Source organism: Macrobrachium nipponense, chromosome 20 (genome assembly GCF_015104395.2).
Source record: "Macrobrachium nipponense isolate FS-2020 chromosome 20, ASM1510439v2, whole genome shotgun sequence".
Classification (NCBI taxonomy): domain Eukaryota; kingdom Metazoa; phylum Arthropoda; class Malacostraca; order Decapoda; family Palaemonidae; genus Macrobrachium; species Macrobrachium nipponense.
The window spans coordinates 46038483-46060451 of NC_061089.1; the positions used below are offsets into that span (position 1 = coordinate 46038483).

A 21969-nucleotide genomic window follows, 5' to 3' on the forward strand; every position below is an offset into this window, starting at 1 on the left:
CTAATATTAATATTGCCTATGATAGATTTTGAAAATATTTCAAGGTGTCCCACCTCTCTTCCAATCGTAGGTTATGTCTGTGAAAGGGTAACCACCCACTAAAATGTCTGGCATCACCATCACAGCATTCTAGGATATGAAGTGCTATTGTGGTACAAATTTTACTTTATATCTCCAGTGTTGGATGCAGATCCTGTCTCCCCCTCCCTACTCGTTGTGGGGTGTCTGCCAGAGGGTAACCACCCTCAAAATGTCTGTCATTACCACCACAGTACCCTAGGATGTGCAGTGCTATTGTAGTACAAATTATACTTGGTATCTCCAATGTTGGATGCAGATCCTGGCTCCCCTCCCCCCCTCCTCCAAAGTCGTTGTGGGGTGTCTGTCAGTGGGAAACCACCCACTAAAATATGTCATTACCACCGCAGTACTCTGAGATGTGCAGTGCTATTGTAGTACAAATTTTACTTGGTATCTCCAAAGTTAGATGCAGTTCCTGTCTCCCCCCCACTCATTGTGGGGTGCCTGTCAGGGGGTAACCACCCACTAAAATATCTGTCATTACCACCACAGTACTCTAGGAAGTGCAGTGCTATTGTAGTACAAATTTTACTTGGTACTATGATGTTGGATGGAGATCCTGTCTCCCCCTCCCCCCCCACTCGTTGTGGGGTGTCTCTCAGGGGGTAACTACCCACTAAAATGTCTGGTATTACCACCACAGTACTCTAGGATGTGCAGAACTATTGTAGTACAGATTTTTACTTGGTTATCTCCATGTTAGATGCAATCCTGTCTCCCCCTCCCCCTCCCCACTCGTTGTGGGGTGTCTCTCAGGGGGTAACTACCCACTAAAATGTCTGGCATTACCATCACAGCATTCTAGGATGTGCAGTGCAATTGTAGTACAAATTTTACTTGGTATCTCCAATGTTGGATGCAGATCCTGTCTCCCCCTCCCCCTCCCCACTCGTTGTGGGGCGTCTGTCAGGGGGTAACCACCCATTAAAACGTCTGTCATTACCACCACAGTATTCTAGGATGTGCAGTGCTATTGTAGTGTAAATTTTACTCGGTATCTCCTAAGTTGGATCTAGATCCAATTAACCCCCCCTTTTCAGTGCGTCTGTCAGGGAGAACCCACCCTTCAAAATGTCTGTCACTGGTCATTCTATAATCAGTAGAGTCTGCAGATATATTATATTAGTTTCATCTGGTATCTCATATATTGGATCTAGACCCAAAATCTGACGAGCCAATTAGTGGTGCTTGTTAAGTAAGCCACCCATATATTTTCGGCAGACGGTCAGTTTCACAGTTTACAAGTCTACTCCTAAATACCAGTAGGGGTTACAGTCGGTATCTCGTTCGTTGTATCTCAACGGTCCGGGCTGCCGCTCTAAAAGTAGGGATTTTAGGTAGGGGAGAGGGGGACGCAAAACGAATGAAATACAAGCACGATATCAAAATCATGCACCTGTAAGGACCTAGTATACTACGTGAGTCAGAAATGTTTAAAGCACACATTGATAAATCATAAGAAAATACAATAATTGTTTAAAGTAATATCTGTTGGGAACAGGCTGTCAAAACCCCTCCAATGGATTCTTAAGGCATTTTCTTGCAACTACAATTGTCACTTATCGTGTCCCTCTAAATAACTGCTTTCGTGCAGAAGTGCGAACTAGGGACACCTTGTATTTTAATTTTACGTCGGTTTTTTTTTTTAATATTTCTTCTTCAAACATTTTCAAAAATTTTTTCCATCTATTGAATTCCTGAAATTCTGCCGACTCTTCGTCCTCCATCTATACGGTATGTTTCATATCTCCAGCCTCATAGTTCTAATTCAGGTGGGTCAGTCTTCCTACCTGCTCTCTGTGTGCACACTGTCACAGGGGCCCAGTTGACATTACCAAGTATACTATTTCGTTTGCTGTCAGTTTGGTGTAGAACAATCCATGCTTTTTAAAATTTACCTCTTGAAATAACCTTATAAAAGTAATCCTCTTCTTGTATACCATCGATAGCTCTCGGCACAATTCAATTTACATTTCACTACATAAATCTCTTTGACTTATTGAACACTATATCGAATTCTTGCCATAGACAGATTCAAGGTCGCCATTTACTGTATAAATATAGTATAAATGAAACCAGCTGAATTGTGACAGCAATCTATATTTGTTTCAAAATACAATTTCATATATTTAAGAAAATACAGAAAGTTTTCATTTGCATACAAATCTGTGCTTCACAAATAAATAAATAAATGAAAAATACATGAATCCCTACAGCACAGGAATAAAAAAAAAACATACAAAAATATGTAGAAATAGCATATCACAATTGAAAACATTAGAATTTACATAATTCTTAACCGAGACACTAAATCAGTAAATTCTCTAATATTCCAAATCCAAAATCTTAGCTTTTAGACACTAAGCATAATCTAGCAGAAAAGAAAAATGTGCGGCAAATTCATGTATTTTTTCCAGTGGAGCTTCAAAATTTTAAGCAATAACCGTTTAGACAATACCAGAGTGGGATATTCATGCAGAACTGAAACTGCACAAACATTGTGTTCAGCGTGTAAATTTTACTTAAGTTTCAACACCCATGTGCTAAAAATATTAGTACTAAAGTAATCTCTCAAATACGTACACTTTGTCTATCATTAACTAGAACTGAAAATTACTTCAAAGCAATTTAAACAACTGGATATGATACAGTATGTAATCCTGTTTTACTAAAATAATAGCAATTACTTCAGGTCTCAAATTGCAATTATTTCCCATTTTCAAAAATCAAAATAGTAGAGGGCATCAAAAAGGCTTTAATAAAGAAAACTTCCACATTAATGCTGCTTTGTCATCTTGTTCGGAAGGCTTTGAAAAATCTTCAGTTGTATATTAAACTTATAATGTTTGAACACCGATCACAAAAAACTTTCTAACAGTTATGTGAGGACTGTCACAGTTTTAAAAAGTCACGTTTAGGTGAACAAACCTTGACAGTTGAAACAATCTCAAAAATCTAAGTCCAGTTAGTCACTATTAACCACAAATTTAGCAAAATCATCAACTTTCAAATTCTGGAGTTCAAAAAAGTTTCAGGTAACCAACAAAAAGCCAAGGAAACCTAGAACGTAATACAACATTTCAAAAACTTCATTAAAAAAAAATTATAAATTGTTATTAAAAACTGTTTTTTTTATCATCTGAGATCACATACATCAGTGAACAAGAGTATTAGGCTAACAGGCTAGAATTTAAAATCATACTAGCTTCAAGAACATAATCTTTGGACAAGACAACCTTTACTCCAATATGCACATGTATACTATAGTCCATCTTTTCTAGCATAGTCTGATTAAATACTGTAAAAAGCTGAAAAAATTAAATTAACATACTTCATTTATAATGATAGTATTTTAGGTTTAAAATGAACTACCCTTCAGTAGCCTATTTATATATGACATCTCTGAAAGTTATGATTCCTTCATATTTCTGCATGTAAATTGCCCTATTTTTGGCATAAAATAATTTCCTTTTCAGGAAGAAAAAACTTCACTGAAACCCAGTGTTTAATAAGTAAATCACAAAGCAAGTATTACCAAAAATCTGAAAATGCCCATGAAATGATCAGCTGAGCTATCCTTCCAGATTACTGGCTGGTCACTCTCATGAGCAGTAAGCCCAGAAATAGATTTTTCCTACGTCAAAATCCCTTTATTGTACCCATAAATAACCTTATTTCTCAAATGATGCTGAATGTGAGCACACATGCTGTAGGTATTCATTGCTACCCCTGTTGATACCTCATACTACAGGTAGCAACTTTTAACTTTTATTGGTTCTAAGTTTTCACTTTCAAGTTGCCCAGGCTGCTGGTACTAATTACCATATTCTTATGTCCGCTTTTCATTGTGATGTCAAATTAAACTATCACCAATTTGGAAACGGTGCCAACATCACTGAACCTGCAAGAGACTGTGATGCATGAACAATATTAGGAAATGATTCCCTGCTAGTACCTGGTTACTTAAAATGGAAATTCTTAAAATTTCTTTGACCAAAAATTGTTTCTTTAAACTGGAATCATTTGTGGGACTCAAAGGACATCATGCTTTTCATGCACAGCTTCCTATCATCCCTTACTTTCTGGGATTTGTTTTCAACACACTCTCAATACAGTGAGGTGAATAAAGCCAAGACTCTAATTTCTTGTAAACATTTAATTGCTCGGTGGTTCCTCTAGTTGACCTAACAGCAGTTAATTTGTTTACTTGCCACTGGCTGTTTCTTTTCCTAACTGAGAACCCCTTCCATGAAAAGACGATGAGTGATTAATTGGATGATAAGTAACCCTATTGTATATTAGTTACTTTTGGGAGAATTATCAGTACCTGAGCTGTATCTAGGATACTTGGGACACCACAAACTCCTATGGAGCCAGCCGACTGTCTACTAAATAATCACACAGATTTATATCAATTGTTTAGGTATTATTTACCTTCAGACAATATATCTTGCTTTAAACCTTGCTTAATCTTAACATTCAGTCCTACTTTTAAAAAATAGTTTATACACATAAATTAATCCAATCCAAATATACAGGCATCCACCTCCAATTAACAGTTATATGAACAATGGTAGAATACATTCAGCAAAGACACTGCAATGAGAGTACAGTCAAATTACTTTCCAAATGCACAAATAACACTGAAATATTAAGTATAAATACATCACTGACCATTCCAAGTGATCACATATATTAGGAGTGTATTGTATGGTTCAATGAAAGCTTAAACACTTTATTACAGTAAGTTCTATTGACATTCAGTGCCTTAACATCAGTGTCTTAGGAAAAGGTATAGAACATTTTAATTAACAATAATAAAAATGAAACAGTAATCTACAAGAACATTTTTGAGATGAAAACGACATCAAACCAGCATTCTTGATATTCAACATCTAAATTTAATCAAACTTGAAAGTCTAGCACTGCTTCAAACATGAAATACACTGTACGTATTTGGCATATTACCATTACCTTTTCCACTGCTGCAGAAAATAAACTGTGAAACACTAAAGTTAAAATAATGCCTTCCTAGTATGATAAAGTATTACAATTACACCTATATATTCCTTTTTCTACAAAGGCTCTGTGCAAGACACTACCTAGGGGTGAGTTCAGTGTCTGTAATAAATAATGATAAGTATCACATTGTAAAACACTGCCTTTGGCTGAAAACATACAGTAAGTTCGACACCAATATCGCTAAGCATTTCTCCACTTCCAAGAAAGGATGGATTTAATTCTTTGTCATAAAAAGCTTAGTATGTGTCCAAAAGGATACAATCACAGAAGACTTGAGATGCGTCATTGCCATTTTAGAGGACCATTCTCCTCTTAAAATAGCTGTTCAGATAATAAATAATATTTTTGTTGAACTAATTTCAGCTACTGAATAAGGCTTTTAGCTAATAACAAGGAGAAAATTGTTAATATCTAATGCATTAAATTATTCAAAAGATTCATCTTTGATAAAACATTTTACCCTGTTTCTAACTTGTGAAATCATTCTTTTCAAGAGGTCATACTTGTACAAAAAACTGAAATAGTGTTACAGTCATCCAATCATTTGCTCTTATCACATCAATAGGTTAGTGTTATGCATAACTCTTGTATATTACAATCTTTGTATATATAATAATAAATATTCTCTCTCTCTCTCTCTCTCTCTCTCTCTCTCTCTCTCTCTCTCTCTCTCTCTCTCTCTCTCTCTCTCTTAAACTATATATATATATATATATATATATATATATATATCTATATATAATTATATATAATATATATATATATATATATATAATATATAATTATCATCTATATATTTATATATATATATATATATATATATATAATATATATATAATATATATATATATATTATATATATATATATATATATATTTTTTATATTTATATATTAATTATATAATCTCTATATTTTTTTATATATTATAATAATTAATATATAATATCTCTATATATTTTTTATATATATATAGATATATGGTATATATATATATATATATATATATATATATATATATATATTATATATATATTATACATATACATATACATATAATGTATATATGTATGTATATGTATCACATCCATTTAAGATGTCTGAAAAGTTGAGAAAATTGGCTTAAGAATACCACTTTGGCAGTTAATAAACATTGTGAAAATTTAGTTATTCTACACTGGCATTACTGCAGTACCCATACCCAACAAGACATCTTGGTGACCAATGCATTTTTTAGTTCAAACACCCCACAATACAACCTCGTATCCACATAAAACACACATTAGAAATTACTTGCACACCCATTCAGACTTCCTAAAAATACTGTGTTTACAGCAACCCTACCCCACCAAAGCACTTGATGAAACATATAAAAGAATCTCAGATTGTTAAAACAAAAGTTAACAATTACTACATATAAACTCTCCATTTGCCCTCTGCAGGGAGATACAACTTACAGCATGTCTTGAGTAGTCCATGATTCTGTGGAGCATCCCTTTAGCCCCAGCAGCATTGATTTCTTTTCCTGTGTTCACTTTAATCTTTTTCTACCAAGCTTTCAAACCTCTTTTTAACTTTACTTGCTCCAATTTTTAAACCTTTAAGAATACGTCTTTTTAGCGAGCCTTAGGTCTAAAAATGTGACTTGTTGGTCCGGTTCAAACAGTATAACAGTATGATGATGATACAGTCTATAATACCCAATTTACATTCTTTTTACAGCAACGAGGAAATGCAAAGTAAGCCAGACAAATAAAGCCTAAGTATCTTGTGTACCCTGAGACTGCTGCGCACTAATAAAGATGATACAACCCATACTAAAGAGGGTATATAAACTTTGTGCTGGGTGGACATACTCCTAAAACTTGCCAACTCCATACCAAATTAACCTGTACATCTAACAATACTAGTTTTAACTGCTACTCAATTCTACTTAAGCTCCCTGGACCCGGTTAAATATTCATCTGCTTGTAGGCATAGTACTTGCAGTTCTGACATTCATCTTCTTGCAGTTCTAACAATGTTGTCAATGTCTTTGAATTGCAAATTGCATATATACTTTGTACTTGGAACAACTAATTCTGCAGAGCTGGCCTTCGCATCTCATACGATGTAAATTAGCAATCCTTACTAACCTAAAGCCAATGACTACAAGAAATATGTTTTAATAATATAAAAGTGTTATCTCAAAGATGAAGATGGCTTGGCATGTAATTAAAGAGGGGAGGAACAATTAAGCTGGCAGATTTGGAAATACCATTATTGAAGTCCATCATAAAAGCCCAGATGATTTTTATAGAGAAAGGGCACAAGTGAGGACCTGAATGAGGTGAGAATTCAGGCAGAAAGATTGCACAAGAGTAAGGAGTGGAGAAAAATTTGCACACCTAGCTCAGCTAAAGGAAATATAACAATCATAACATTGTCAATGACAGTAATGGTTTTGTGTCATTTTTTGGAGAAACACAATATTAAAATGGATGATAACCCTTGGGACGCAGAGAGAAATTCCAAATCTGATACCTGAATGCCTCTCTCTTGTCTCATCAAACGATGTCTACGAATGACAACGTTGACAACCACACACCCAAGCTTACAGTTAAAATTACCATGAGACTCATACCTAATGTCCCACAATTACAACAAAAATTGGCGCACTTGAAGGGAGGTGATAGATCTGAATGCACGTGGTCAAGATAAAATGTCTTGTTCAAAGTGTGACAGTTATTTGTCTCATTGTTATTCATGCAGTGGTTCAAATCCTCTATCCTAACATTGGCTATGGCACAAAGTTGAGTCCTTTTGCAACAGCCAACACACTTACCATGATTGTAACCTGCAGAGTTTAGGAGATAATAAGTCTGAAATAGCTCATCATTGTCAACTAAATTTTGATAGTGTCTTGCCATGCTATTAGCATCAAGACTTTCCAGCTTGAACATTTTCCTTGCTTGGTAAAACTCTTCCCATTCTGGCTCTTTTAGAAAGACCTTAATCATCTTTCGAAAGAGAGGATGAGAGCTTATACGTCTTTGCTAAATTGAGATGAAACTGAGTGTAATCCAACAACGTTGATGAATTATATGAATATAAACGTAGAGAAGGATTTACAGGCGTACCCCCTGGTACTGGGGCTGGGTACCATGGAGTTAATGAAGGTGCTAAAAAACCTACACTCTTCACTTCACCTGAAAATATAAAAATACCAATGCAAGGTTCCAACAATATACAAAAGACAATATGATGTGCAAGAATGGTTCTACTTCAATTCCACTAAGACCATAATCTATAAATTAAAGGCTCAATTAGTATTAACAATATTATTATGAATCAAGTAGTACTGTACAATAAAATGTAAATAACAGAGAACAGAACAAAGCTAATAGATATAGCTACAGTTAGTTAAAAGAAGTACACCCTCATATCTGGCCCCCTTCGCTTACAGGGATTTGAAATAATTATTCCATTATACATAATCAAGCTTATTACATGTACATAAAATCAAACTCTATACAATAGCAATACAGTATACCTAGTATATTATGCTCCCAAACAACTTTTCTTTCCTGATGATGTGTTCTAACAAACTGCCTCATAAGATGAATGACATGCGTATTTTTGGCAAACTAAAAAACTATTGAGCATAATGTGTAAGGCAAAATAATTTTAAAAAATTTGCCCTCACGATGTCAGTAACCATCTCATGAAATGTAGGAGACTTGGGACAGTATCTCATTTGGTTAAAGTACATAAATACTATCTATGCCTTCAAAGAAACTAAAATCTTCCCTTTTATCTTAAAGTTGTGAAATTTTAGCAGGCCAAATCTGCATCAAGCAAGTGTAATAGTACAACATATAGTGTGTTTTTCCTTTTAGAGGAAAATAATCCTAATTCCTTCTTACTATGATAAAAGAAGTATTTCAATAAATTACTTAAATCATTTCTTGTTAACCATAATAAAAAGCGTAGGTCGAAGTCATTGTTCCTCATGAGTTTTTAGTGACTGGTGAGCTTTCAAATTTGGCTCCCTTTGTAGTCTCTTCATGTATTTGTTGAATAATGCTGCAAGAATCTTAAATATTCATGAATAAATCATTAATGACAGATTGGTTGATCTGATTAGAGATTATCTGGCATTAAAATTTGCTCAAACATCACAGGTATTCAAGTATACTACCTCCATCTTAATCTCACACTTTTGAATCTAAGGTTACTTTTATTAATATTTGATAGCTTTGTGACCAACCCCTGGCACTGCATAAGCACCAGAAATGAAGGATGTTGAATATTATCTCCAAACCGCACATGCAATTCAACATACTATTCTTAAGAGAATGTATTATCAAGACATGGCAGTAAGTGCTGGGTTGAAAAATAACTTCAAGAGTTCTGCATGAAGTCCTGTCTTACATGGTAACCTGGGGTGATTTTAACCCTTAGCCACTATAGCGAAATCAAAATGACTATGAACATGCATGTTTCTGGTGTTGCTGCTTTTCCCAGATTTGATACATTAACACTTGACTAGAGTTGGGATGTAATGTAGATGTGGCAAAAATACTTGGGATGCAATGTAGATGTGACAAAAATGCTGTTATATCTTCTTTATACCACTATTGTTCTGTGTTTCTAACACTGAACATGTAAATTGAACAAAAGAACTGAGATTTGATTATGAGTAAAGGATGACTTTTAGTACAAAAAAAAAATAATAATAAAAAAAAAAAAAACACATTAAACTGTTTTGATAACATGGTATGATAAGGATGATTAAGTTTCTAATCATCTAAATGAATTAGTATAAAAATGCCCAATTTCTAGCCCAAACTCATTGATGAAAATAAATGATACAATCCAGTGAAAAAATAAATACTGTTATTGGCCCCTCAAGTGATGGCATATTGTCAATTAAGTAGGCCTTGTCTTAGAACAGTTTCCTTCTTCTGGAAAGCGCTTGAGATGGATAATTAGCATTTTATGACCGGATTAAGGAACCCCAAATCGACTGTAACTCTGGTTACTTTTTGTATAGCAAAGCCCATTCAGTCCCTACACTATTATTTTCTACCTACTCTCCTATGCAATTCTCCCATTTTATTTGACAATGTAATAGTACCTTGTTTATAGACAGCTTAGATTACTTACCCTGTAACTCAAAAGAATTAGATCCAGCTTTCCCTCTCCAGTTTCTTTACATTACCCCTTTAGGTTTTGGCTAAACTAGACACTTGAATTATTTGTCCTGTTAGACTTTAATGAAAGCATACGTAGTACATATATATATAAAGTCTTTATCATGCTATAAACAATTTAGAAGATTAAGAGAAATTACAAGAAAACTTACCAGTTGCTGTAGTAAATAACTTGAAACTATCTGTATGTTCATGGCCATATATCTGTGCCATTATCACCTCTTCAAATTCATTTAGAAGGTCCAGGTAAATGTCATTGTAGTATACAGAGAAGAATGGGACAGCAGCAAATCTTTCAAAGTATCCAGGAGGAGCATGAGCAGCAATTATTACCTGGTGATGAGAAATTTAGAAGTACCATTACAGTAATAAAAAATACAGTATTTATTTCTACAGTAGTTTATTATTAATTTCTAAAAGAAACATTCACTGAAATAAATAAGCAATGGGTCTTATGCTGGAACATAGGAGAATGTTAGTTTGCGAAAGATACTGAGTGCTAAGACAAAAGTTTGAGATATGAAGTGAGTGACTTTAAATCATTATGATGGAAGACAGAATCTACAGGAGAAAATCAATCTTAATTCTAACACATTTTTTGCTGGATTTAGTATTTGGCCTCACTGGTTATTCAGGAATGCTTAAGGTGATGATCTGCACTTGATACAAATAATGCAGGTCTAGATGAGGAATTTCAAAACAGAATGAACACAATATTCACATGAAGTTAAAAATAATAATGAAAAAACTCTCTTACCTTCCTGCCTTCCTCCCCAGCAATCTGAAGTTTTTCTCTTATCCAAGCAAATTGTCCACAAGGATCACTAACATTCTGAAGTAAATCATTCGGACCATAATAAAGGTTTGTATTCAAAACCAAAACCTGCAATGAAAACAAAAAGTCAAAGTTTTTTATTTTCCCAATTAGCAATATAATTCCTATATATATCTACAACTACAGGTAGTTACATTACACATACATGTACTGCTAACTACACATGCATTTAAACGTAACAATTTTACAATAAAGGTGACAATACCTTATTAATCACAACATCAAAATTCCTGTACACAGGACTAAACAATATTTCTGGTAGTGCAGTCGAAGAGCAGTGGGCGGTCACACAAAGGTAGAAGGTTCAAAGCTCACCTGGAGCAAATAAAAACTTTTAATGCCAAATTACAATGAAATAGATATTTATTGGGAGAGTATACATATATTCTTTTTACCTGTTGTGCTTGTTTATCATTCCATATTTGTGAAATATGAAGCATTTCTCATATACGTATCTGTGTACATTACCATACTAAGTACTGTGTTCAAATCCCAAAACTGGCTAACATGAGTCTGGATGCTGAATTTAAAAGGAAATACGGATTTGCTTCTGAGCGATTATGTTTGATGTGCTTTTTTTCAATATTCTTGACAGTGTTTACAGTATATTACTGTAAGGTTACCAAACTGAAGTTAGCATGATAATTTCTGTAAACACAAACACAATATGGATACTAACTATAGCTCAGTGATTATAAAAAAGTTACCAGATCAAACACATCGAAGCAGTAAAATATCGGGAACTCAACCAATATTTTTTATGAATTCCTACAGCCAACTGCTAGTACCCATTTTATTCTGCATTTTACCACATGTTCTCCAATTGAAGGCCTTTGCAAAAGTGAGGTAACATATGCTTTTATAACTCGATCATAAAGGTCTCACATATATATTCCACAATTGTACAACATAATTTAAAAGGCGCTGCTAGTAAATGAAAACCCACGCTAACCTCCATCTAATTTTCATTCCATCAGTAGTGATTTTTCTCATCATGATGTCAAAGGTTTTCACAATAAGGCTATAGGACCTACTGGCCTTTGGTTCTTTAATTCAAGTCATGGCCACTTTTGATGCTTTGGTGATTACAATTAAGTTAAAATGATATTAAAATATTCTTCAAGTACGAAAACTTCTCCTATTTAGCATATATGACATGGTCCACCTAGTTAGTGAAATTTATAATCTGTATTAAAATAGCCACCCTCATTTGTTAAAACTAATTACATACTAGTACTATAGAGAACAAGCCAAAAACCCATCAGGATGGAAGAGATTAGGAGGACTGACAGCATCAAAGAACTAAAACCGTTTTACAACCACTAAGGTAATATGTAATTAAAGTGCAGTATGTATTACAAAGTAGCATTATCAAGTATAAAAACACTGTAAAAGAAGGACACTGATAGCAAACATTAAGAAATAAAACGAGTACTCACTGTCACATTGCTTGGTAGACTGTACTCATAGAAGCCTCCCTTCTCGAAATCATCTTGAGCATCCTCTGGTAAAACAAGAGACCATCCACCCTTTGTGAGATACTGGCCATAAAATTCTTCCCCAGCAATTGGAAAATCATCCTGTAATTAATAAACAGTGTAGCTTTGAGCCTTGCAACAATGCCAACAGCATAGTTTGCAATATGTCTTAAAAGACACAGTATGCAGTGCCCTCTAGAGAGAGGTTATGATGAAAGATGAAGGGTTTGGTAATGGATCTGTAATTGTATTTGAAAAGTATATCTGCACTGATACCATTTATAAACATGATTGATTATGGCTGTAGTAAATACCAAACATATTAAGAGTAAAAAAAAATTTTATTTTCATTTACAACTCAATGTCTCCCGTAGCATGAATAACAGTGATCAGTGTATGGGACTCGATATCACAGATGTGTTAAGCCTGTAAGTAACATTTCATCACTTTTAAAAGTTACAACTTACACAAAAAAAGTGTGCTAAGATTTTCATGAAATTATGTTTTAGGTTGACAAGAATCAGGCACGAGTGACAAACATTTCTCATTTAGAGCTTGGTAACCCTGTAGTACAAGTCAGACCTGATCAAATGGCAGCAAGCTGAAGATCACAAAATTAATTTTTTTTATTGTAAGTTACAACCATACATTAATGTTGCAAACAAAAAACATTTTCAAGATTAAACTTCAATACTTGCCTCAACACTTGTCCCTTGCACCTACAAAAACTGGTGCTGGACTTTGTAAACATTATGAGACACTTATTTAAATATGTTTCATCAAATACTATTACTGAATAGGTCAAGGTGTAGTTTCATTTGAAAGTGACCTTCTGAATAGTGTTGTACAGTTACAAGAACTGCTGTACCTGCATTTATCAACGAAGGGGATATATTCTTGAATAAAATTCTATTCCCTGAAGAGCTTTTATAAATTGAGCATATACGTAATTTGTTCCTTTAAATGCCTTGTTAGTTTAAGACCTGGAAGACCTGATAAAAAATGGTTGACAAAAGAATTAAAAAGAAATTCCCATGTTGCAATACATTATTCCAAGACTGTCATACCTTTGGGAAAGCATCATGATTTCCAAGCACAGGTAAAATTGGTACATGTTCACTGAATGAAGTTCGTAGCTCTGTTGTGATGTTGTTTACAGTACGGAATATTGTGGGAAAAAAATCAGGTTCTGGGTCATCAAACATGTGGAACATTATCCCTGTACATCAATTAATATAATATGTATAAGTGTATAAGCTAAGAAAGCACACAAATATTCAAATAATATCAGCCATCAAATTTCTTTCTGCCTTAAATGTAAAATCAATAAACTTTAGGTGACATGCCTGTGAATGCCTCACAGACCTGAAAGATGTGAAATTTTGATATATCCACAGCATTTACAAATAATTTAGTACTTCTTTAATACTGTAGTATGTATTAGTGTGAGGATTTTCAGTAAATGTACCTAAAACACTGCACTCTAAGGCATAAAGTTGCGAGATAATGAACGCAAATGCAACTTGTCAGTAAAATTCCCTTCAGCCCAGTTGCACTGCTCTCTAATAAAAGATTCTGCTATTTATCAGATAATAATAATACTAACCTAATTTGCCTTGCTTCTGATCAGTTCCTTTTAGTTTATGAAAGAAAATTTTACTGTACGTATTTTCAAACTTTCATGAAATTCACATTTTATGGCAGTGTTTTTATGAATATGCTTGAAATCCACTAACCTATTTTTCAGGGTGCTGTTTTCCCCAGTGTTAAAATTCAGTCACAGAATTTTGCAATCCCCTGGTTGGATTCTATAATACTACTGTATTGCCTGTGCTTTATTTACTCATGAAGTTTTCATAACCTCATTTTAAAGGCCCATAATATTATACGTATTATCAAGAATCTATTTTGTACTCTGCACAAAGCTGAATTACAATAATAAATACTCATTCAGCTTTAGGAGATATGTAATCCCTTAGGTGTTACTTTGTTAAGTACAAACATAATAGTATTAACTTGTGAGCAACTGGCAGTCACCATATTTTCCTCTACTACATTGTTGAAAAAGTATATGAAGGTTTCATTATAGGAGTGTAGAATTTCATGTTTGCATTATTTTCTGTTTTTAAGAAGATCTTGTTTGTTCTAAATTACAGTTGACCCCCGCTATTTGCAGGTATAAACATACATGAGTATTTTGATAGTTTCATCATAAAAAGGGCATTTAGTCCCAAAAATTATATGAAAATACAGCATTCTGTGAATATTTCTCAATGAAAAATACTGCAAATAAGCAAATTTTCTGCAAATAATGGATATATACAGTCAACAGAAAAAATCCGCGAATAGGTGAGTCTGCAAATCATGAGTTCACGAATGGAGGTCGACTATAATGCAGAACAAACAAGATCCTCTTAAAAACAGGCAAAATAATGCAAACATCAAATTCTAAACTGCTATAATGAAAGTTTCATATTGTGCATCAAATTCCACAGAGCAAGAATATTTGTTCTTTGCCTTTCTTGGCATTCCAAGAAATAACTTCACTGACGCTCAAAATTTGGAGCTTTGAATGATTAATCACCAGTGTATATTTTATGCAAACAATATGGCTTTCAGATAATGTAAGTAAACAGTTACATCATTCCCTCCTTATGTGTACTGCAAGTACTCACCCTGTCCATTAAAATTGAAATCTGGAGTGCTTTCAATTTGTTCGCATTGTTTGGATGGCATTTCTCACTAATGGCCAAGGAGAGTCACAGAGGTAATTTCCAAATTTTCCATTAATTTTTCCAGAAGAAGAGTACTCTTTGTGACACATTTTCCTCTCATCGCCATCAGTGCTATATTGCTGATCCCAATGAATGTCGGTTATCTGCCAAAACACCCCTGCGAAAGATAGAGAGAGAAGAGAGGACAAAATTAGGAGGTCAGTTTGAATTCCTGTCATAAAAGTTTAGTTTTAGCCCTATATCTGATCAGAAAACAACATTCATTACAAAAATTTTGTTTAATTCAGCTTATCCACTGAACCTAGATACAGTACAGTATAGAGTTTTCAGGTACTGAAGAGTTACATTAATCTGAAAAATGTGAAGTGTGAATTCATTATAGTATATACTGTGATGAGTTTCCAAGTTGTGGTTTGTCACAGGATTGTATTAAGCTTTAACTAGAAATAAAGTACCATGAAGAAACTAATTCAAAACATAGATATTTTCATAAGTACGTACTACCGAATTCAGGATACGATAAGTTTTCACAGAATGAAAAACACAAGAAATTAACAGTTATGGGTGTATCTTCCATGTATGGAACCAATAGCTAATAACTGACATTAATTCTGGATGTGGAGAATGACTAAAAGCATTTCTACTGAAGATTAATTGTACATAATTCATTGGTATGGTTTTCAAGCACCTACATAATCTGTAGCTTCTAATGTGACTGGTAACATTTTCAATTTGCTTGTAAGATTACTTAATATGACTGTCAGAGAGGGTAGAAAATTCAATACGTCCAGTAAGTACTAATCTATAACAAGACAGCACAAAAGTAAAGCACATATCTGTACGTTTTCAACCAAAGCATAAAAAAGCTTAAATTTTTAATCATATTACCGGTAGACATCACAAATGTACTTTCTGTGTTGATCATAACACAAGATAACTCTGGTTGCCTTAACCATTGTAAAACACAACAAACAACCTGATATGAATCTGAAGATAAATATGAGTGAAATAAACCACGAAAATAGGAAATTTCATATTCACTATTGTATGAAAAAATAAAAATAAGGTAGTCTTATGCTTCACTAAAATCATTCTCAGCTACCAAATACCCTTACCTTTGTACTGACTGTGGCTTATTTCCGAAATGTTTTTATCTCCTTGAATGGGCGATGAATGGAAAGGTATATGGAGCAGCCACTATCAAATCAATTACTGTCACCAATAAGAATATCATGGTTAAATGGGTTCCTATCAGTATGTGCTAACTTGAACTGCTTCAGCCTCCTGTCTTATAGTCTTTCTCCAAATCTTTCACTTTTAGCACCTCTTAATGAATTCCTGTCGCTCCTCTGAAAAAAAATGAATTATCAGTAATCCTATCTTATTTCATTTTTCATGTGTCAACATACAAAAAGTATGTTGACACTTATGTGTGTGTGTGTGTGTGTGTGGTTGTGGAGAAATTAGCACAGTTGTAAAAGGTCTGCTCATTGATAGTACGTACTGTACTGTACATACAATATAAATTATAGGCACAGGATATTGGTACGGCGCCGTATCCCTGATTGCGATAGATATTGGTAAGGCAGTGAATTGCGCATGCGTCAATTTCAGACTTCCTGCCGTACAAATAACAGTGTAGAGGGGGTATGTCAGATTCTGTCATGGTGCCGTATTGCGCTATTGACTTGCTGTAGGTACGGCAGTTTGCTAATCATGCAGCAGTTGCCGTACACTGTTGCTAAGAGCTATACAGTGGACCCCCGTATTCGCGTTCTCCGGATTCGTGGACTCACACATTCGCGGATTTCTCTCAGGAACATTTCCCTGCATTATTCGCAGAAAATTTGTGCATTCGCGGTATTTTTCTATGAGAAATATCCACAAATTCCTGGTTTTTGTTATCAATTTCATCATAAAATGCACTTTTTGTGATAAAACTATTAAAAAAACCAATTATGAAAATTTTTAGTGGTTTTTCTTAAGTTTTAACTAACAAAATAGGCTGTTTTTAGCGTTTTTATAGGGGTTCCAAACATTCGCGGATTCTAACTATTCGCGGGGGGGTCTGGTACGCATCCCCCACGAATACGGGGGGACCACTGTAGGTACGGCACTAGAAGATCAGCGACAGTAGTAATAATAGTCGAACTGAATTGTTTCGCTGAACATGTTCAATTCAAAATGTCAAAGTGAAGCACCATACTGTCATCACCAAAGTACCAAAACATTTTGACAGTAAATGAAAATATAAAAAAATCACAATAATACTTAAACATACTTAGATTTTGACTATACTATAGATGAAAAATACAACTAAACTAATCTATCTGCGTACTTAAAATCTTTAAATCTCCTCTGAACCGTGTAATCAGTTTTTGCCGAAAAACAGATGTTTTCAGGTTTCAGCGAGCTGAAAAAAGCAATACATAGACGTCTACGAAGAGTCAAACTCCCAGAAATTGTATATCCGTAGGTCACGAATGATCGAATCGGTCCTGAAAAGGGCTCCGAAGAGGAGATTCAAAACAGACTTGAAGTACACAGAAATCGTGCTCTTCTGTATTCATGGTAGTAAGGAAAACTACCAAAGTCGATCCTCTGGTAAACGGCCTAATCAATTGTAAGTAATCATCCAAATCAGGTCTATATTAACAGCATGTTTCCCATATTGGATGCACTACTGACTGCTGCAACCTTACTAGCTAAGCTTCAAATCTTCTTTGAATCTCCTCTTCGGGGCTCTTTTCAGGCCGATTCGATTGTTTGTGACCTACGTATAGTATACAATTTCTGAAAGTTTGACTCTTCATAGATGTCTACACTAGGCTATTGCCATTTTCAGCTTGTTGAAACCTGATAACATCTGTTTTTCAGCAAAAACTAGATCGTCATTTTCTTGCTGTCACTGATATGCCAGAGGGAGGTAAAACAAGGGTTCGCGATGCGCAATTCACAGCCGTACCAATAGGGATACGGCTGCCGTACCAATATCCAGTTCATATATCATTATTACCAGCACAGGTGGGCATTCATATTACTTAAGTATTCTTTGCAGTGCCTCTTAGGCTCGCCAGCTGTCAACTGCTTTTTGCCTTTTAAATTTAATTACCTAGGTAGGTAGGCTACTACCTAGATCTCTTCCCATACACCTGTCCAACATCTTGATCTCCCTTGAACAATATCTGCCTCTAGATTTAAAATAAATCGTTTAAAGATACCCATCTCGTCTTAGGCTAGCCTTAGGTATATAAAATAGGTAATTGACTGTGGTCACTAGCTAACCTACCGGTACCCTACTTCGCAAACAACATCCCTCATAAAAATTCTATACTAACATTTAACTCCCATTTAATTTTCCTCCTACTTTGTGACAAGTTACTGTTCTAGGAGGCTTACATGTATCTTACAGAATCCTACGATGAAGGGTTTAAATAGGATATGCTATACAGGTAGATGATAAGATTACCGTGCTGTGTCCCCCGTCCGAAAGATCACTCGCTTAGATCAGCTGTTTTTTATGACAGCATCTGAGGACGGCACTGTGCCAATAAAACTCATTAAATATTTAACAATTAAAGAACACAAATTTAAGAGTAATTATGGTAATAATAACGACATTTACATCACCTGTTAAGGAGTTTCAGCAAGTAAGCTTGAGCACAGAAGGCATTGGCATCAGTGACTTTGCAATTGCGATGTTTACATTAATCCTTATCAACATCATTGGTTCATCCACAGAGTTGATGGATCATTCAAAATTAATATATTTAATAAAACAATGAAATTAACAGTTTCATAATATATATATATATATATATATATATATATATATATATAATATATTAGGCAAATAGGAAATTGTTAATTTTCATTGTTATAATTTCGTTTATTGTGGTTTTCGTTTCTTCTAATTACATGAAGTCATAACTCATAAGTTCTTTGCAGATTCCTTTCATGACGTCTCGAACGTGCTTCATTGATGGGATGGATGTCCTATTTCTGTCAGACAGACCTGAGCTGATCGTCTATTAGGGGATTAGGGGAAAAGAGAGAGAGAGAAAAATGGATGGAAAGTATAAAAAGGGAGAGTAATACAGGAGGTTCAATGGAACCTTGTAAAATTGTTTCTACACAGGGGCGGCATTCCCCTAAATCCACTACTGTCCACACACATTATATGCTTTTAGGCTAGACATCATTTGTATTGAATGGCATGAAATGTGAAGACGTGCGAGTTCGAAACCAGTCCTATACCATATCCAAGATTTTGTATAAGAATCTACGTGGTTGATTTATTTGCACTATATTCTAGAGGTGAGACATCGAATTCAGGCAGGATGGAATAGCTGTGACAAGAAGGTCCTCTGAAATTGAAGGAAAAGTTTCATAGGACGGTGGTCAGACCAGCAATGTTTTATGGAACAGAAACAGCAAGTATGAGGAAAACAGAGAAGAAGATGGATGTAGCAGAAATGAGAATGTTGAGATGGATGTCGGGAGTAACAAGGGAAGATAGGATTAGAAATGAGTATATAAGAGGATCGACAAAGGTAGTTGAAATATCGAAGAAAATACAGGAGGGAAGGCTTCGATGGCATGGACACCTGTTACGAAGTGGGGAACGTCATGTTGGAAGTCACGATGGAAATGGAAGTGCCGGGTAGAAAGAAGAAGGGAAGACCAAGAAAGGGATGGCGTGATTGTGTAGGGGAAGATATAGTATTAAAAGGTATAAATGAGAACGAGGCACAGAACAGAAATCGATGGAGACGACTCATTCACAACGGCGACCCCATAAAAATAGGTTTAAGCTAGGAAGAAGAAGAAGATTCTAGAAGAGTCTTAGCTAAAGACGGAGTGAAAGGGACACAGGTTATTTTATGCTTGTATTGGAAGATATAAAAATTCAAAAGCTGTGTCAAAATTAACTAGGCCCAGTGAGATCAGATTGGCAATATTTGCAGTATAGGGTACGTTGAAACAAACATTGAAATTATTAGTTATTTCGGTTTCATTTATTTTTTCTAAGTCATTCATTCACACTTGGTCACACACCAGGACTTTGTGTATATTAAGCTAGGGGAAATCCAATTCTTGTGCTAAATCCACACACCACTTGTACCCATGAATGCAGTGACAATAATAATAATAATAATAATAATAATAAATAATATAATAATAATAATAATAATAAAATAATAATAATAATAATAATAATAATAATAATAATAATAATAATAATAATAATAATACAAAGTGAATTAGGAAGTGAGCGTAATGATTCGACAATTGATTAGCAAAAAATAAAAAATTTATGACAGTGTTCACTTAGTTGGGATTTGGTTTCAAACATCACAGCTAACCATACTGAAAGATATATGAGTATGTCCAAACCTCTGCCAAATAACTGGAAAGTGAAAGGAATGGAAAATTTGGAACTATATGATAAAAAGTGAACGTCAGGTATCCTGTTTTTTATGATCCAAATAAGGAAAATGAGATGTAGTGTCATACATGATCATAATAATGTTACCTACTTTACGTTAGCCCTTTAATGCATTTGCTGCTACTGCTGGAATATTGTAAAGCGAGCATAAAAATATAGATGTTTTGTTAAACAGGTATGCCCTCCACATGCTCAAAAAGAACTTCTACCGTAAGAAGAAATTGATTATAGAAAGGAATGAATAAAAATTTATGGTACTACGGAGACAAACTTTAACAAGCACGGGCAAGGGACAAATAGGACGAGCTAGGGAGCCGTCTCATAGACAATGACCATTTACTACAACTACTAACTATTACTCCCTTCAACAAGGCGACTTGCCATACTACCTACTACTGTTCCGAAAGTCATTGGACCCTATTATTTTATTTACGAAATAACGGCTGTGAAGAAGGTATGATTGCTTTTACTGCAGTTTATTGATTTGTCCATGTTATAAATTACGGGAGCGATAAATTTTGGCAATTGAGACATAGACTACCTACCTAGTTAAGTACCTAGGTATTGCATCATATGGGACCCAAAGGCAGGCGCATTACTATCAGTTGGTTATCCCTAGCCCATTTTTCTTACCCATTGTCGTATGAAAAGCCCCTCTCATCAGGTTAAGTTAGGACCCAGCACCGTAGGTAAGGCCGGGCCCCAGCACCCCAGGCTGTGTTAGGTCTAGGGTAAAGCACCGCTGTGCAGACATTTTTTTTTTTTTCATGCGAAATTTAATTAATGAAACAATACAATTCAATATTTAAGTACACCATTGAAAAGATTGAAGTTTCGTCAACAAAATGAGATACCTAGTATAGGTAGTAGGTAAGTAGCCTTATAGTTAGTATGAAGCTGCCATAAGAAGTAAAATAAGCGTGTGAAGTCATCGTAAAATAGGTAGGCTATATGTTCAAGGCAGTTTTTAAATCCAATGTGGCGTGGTATTGTTGCGTGCACAATCCGGGCATACACTCGCGGACATGTTCTTCCCAGTCTTCCCAGCACTCATTTGAACAATATTTGCGTATAGGTATAGCTATACCTATGTAACGTTTATTGATATTAATCAAGATTGTAGTTGTAATCAGCATAATAAAACAACATTTTGGTTGCCTATACTAGTGAAAGTAT

The 21969-nt window shown here is 34.6% G+C and overlaps 1 protein-coding gene and 1 pseudogene across 2 annotated transcripts in view; one reads left to right on the plus strand and one right to left on the minus strand.

Annotated features, from left to right (window-relative positions):
* Positions 1–3251: 3251 nt before the first annotated feature.
* Positions 3252–16529, minus strand: LOC135220117 (acid sphingomyelinase-like phosphodiesterase 3b; annotated as a pseudogene).
* A 4563-nt stretch (positions 16530–21092) lies between these two features.
* Positions 21093–21969, plus strand: part of LOC135225612 (elongation factor-like GTPase 1) — a 145040-nt gene continuing 144163 nt past the window's right edge. For both annotated transcript variants that reach the window (XM_064264914.1, XM_064264925.1), the window contains exon 1: positions 21093–21247. The gene's annotated coding sequence lies outside the window, so the exon portion shown is untranslated. The remainder of the gene's footprint in view (positions 21248–21969) is intronic.